The sequence below is a fragment of the Selaginella moellendorffii genome, unplaced genomic scaffold (genome assembly GCF_000143415.4).
Source record: "Selaginella moellendorffii unplaced genomic scaffold, v1.0 SELMOscaffold_65, whole genome shotgun sequence".
NCBI lineage: Eukaryota > Viridiplantae > Streptophyta > Lycopodiopsida > Selaginellales > Selaginellaceae > Selaginella > Selaginella moellendorffii.
Window position 1 is genome coordinate 719,665 of NW_003314326.1, and position 2,473 is coordinate 722,137.

The window sequence follows — 2,473 nt, forward strand, 5'->3', positions numbered from 1 at the left end:
TGAGTTCTCCCTTCCATGTATACCAAGGGGGCCATATTGGAAGATGTGAATCGGGAACTCTAGAGTAATGGCTACAGGAAGCTGAGCCAATCTAGATTTAGTAGATTGTGGAGCAACAGGTTCAGGGATGTGAGTATAGGAAAGTACTCCAGCTTTTCAAAGTGTGACGAGTGCACTGCTATCAAAATGGCTTTGTCGAAGAATTCTTGCATCGCTCAAGAGCGAGAGACGTTGGTTAGAAGGCGGCTCGACCACAACATCGAGCAGAGAAGCTGCAGAACTGCATATTATCATAACAAGATTCTCTCCATGGAGAGACCTGACTCTTACCTCTGCATCATCCACGACAAAATGGACCAGAAAAAGACGTGCTTACCTCGACTCAATCCTGCCCCCAAGGCAATCTCTTCATCCATGCAGCTACCTGTGTCTCTGTTTGGCATAATCGCTCATGGGCATGGTGCCCAGAACTATGGGAACTTTTTTGTACCTCTATGGGGTGGCAGGGGTGCAAACATGATGATTGCGTCCCTAGCAAAACACTTAAGGTCTCTGCAAAGTGCGCAGACTGAGCTAAACGGCCAACCTTTGCATAAGGTCCTTGTCGATCGAACCCCATACAGGGTTCAGCTGGAGGAGGAGCAAAGGCTTGCAGTATTGTGTGGGGCCCCATACCATCCCAGTGAATATGTTGGCCGTCAGATTGTAGGGTTATCACGTGAGGCCTCATGCCATTCCGACGAGGCTGGTCGCCCGGTGAATGCACAGCCTCATCCAAACGAAGCAGAATCTCAAGGAAGTTCTTGCGGCCGATGTGGCCTTCCACCCCATCTTCTGCTCCAAACAGACAATGCTGGCAGTGAGAACAAAAACATGTACGTCTTCGCGTACTTGGCGATGCTTGTTGCCAAAGGCATATTTGAAACGGTTACACTTGGCTTTCTCATGGTTGGGCACACTCATGAAGACGTCGATGCCATGTTCAGTCACCTGGCAGAGTCCCTCCGGCGATCCAATGTCCTCACCCTCCCACAACTCTACGATGAATTCCAAAATTGCATCAAAGGCACTGTTGAAGCTGCACTTATGACAAAGGTTCCAGACTTTAAGGGGTTTGTAAGAGGCTACATCAGGGACGGATCCGAAATGCTGATTGGCCACTCCAAGCCTCTTCAGCTTCATTTCAGCATGCGTGACGGTGCTCCAGTGATGAGGTACAAGATGAGAGAATGGGACACAGTGTGGCTGCCAGTGGACGGCATTGAACTCTTCAAGAGAAATCCCATAACTGGGGAACCTATGATTCCTCAGGGTTCCCCACGGCCGATGCACCCGGATGGACTCAAAGACCAGGAAAGTATAGTGGCCGGGATTAGACAGCATATTGCCTTCTGGAAGAGGGGGTTGGTGTTTGGTGGAGAATCCTATTTTCAGAGGTGCAAGCCTTTGCTCGAATACTGGGAGAAGATTATATCTGCTATCCAAAATGGGCCGGTTGTATATGAAGAATTGGAAGAGTCCTTTTGGCCAGAACCCAGAGCACCAGATAGTAGCGGAACAATGTCCTCTGGAAATGCAGTGACAGATAACGATGTTGAGGATCACTATTGTGGGCCGAGGAACAAGAAGCCGGATTCAGCATTCAATCCAGTACAGGTCTGCAAAGGAATGGTCGTGCTTGTCAGACCCAGTAATAAAAAACAAATGATATGGGTGGGGCGCTGCATCACTGATGCAGAGGAGGACGCAGAAACTAACTCCTTCAATGTAACTGTGGAATGGTTCAAGCCAAGTTCCGGATATACGAAGGATTGCCTAGAAAAGAGATGGGTGCTGAATCCAAGGGATCCCAGCATGAGCATATCGGTGGATAATGTTGTGCATGGTTGGATGCGGAAGCAGAGTGCCACCATCACCTTGCCAGACCATGCAAGAGATGCAGCAAGAGCATTCATAACCCGGGTTCAAGGTGAGATTCATTAATATTCCTTTACTAAGTTTCTAATGTATTTTATTTCAAGGTGAACAATCCGAATCTGAATCAGAGGCGTGATGGCATGTGGCCTTACGGTGAGATGATACAAATAACAAGTATAAATTCTTAGTTGTTCTAGCAAATCTTACTTAAAGTTCAAGGTGAACAAGCTGAATATGAATTCATCGGATTGTTATAACAAATTGTGAGGTGATGGCATGAGGCGATACGCCATTTGAGAGTGGTAGCCATTCCTATATGAGGTGAGTGAAATATTTATTAGAAATACTTCATTCAATTGTGCACTTCTAAGTCTTGGTCCACTCAGTACTGTTTGCATGTTTCTATTTTAATTCTTTCTCTAAAATGTTATTTAGCATGTGGCTTCATGCCATTGCTCCCCACAATCATGCATTGAATTTTTCTATCCTTGCATAATACTTCTCCATATATATAGCATGTGCGCACATGTGATATGGTTCATTAGGCCTGATATAG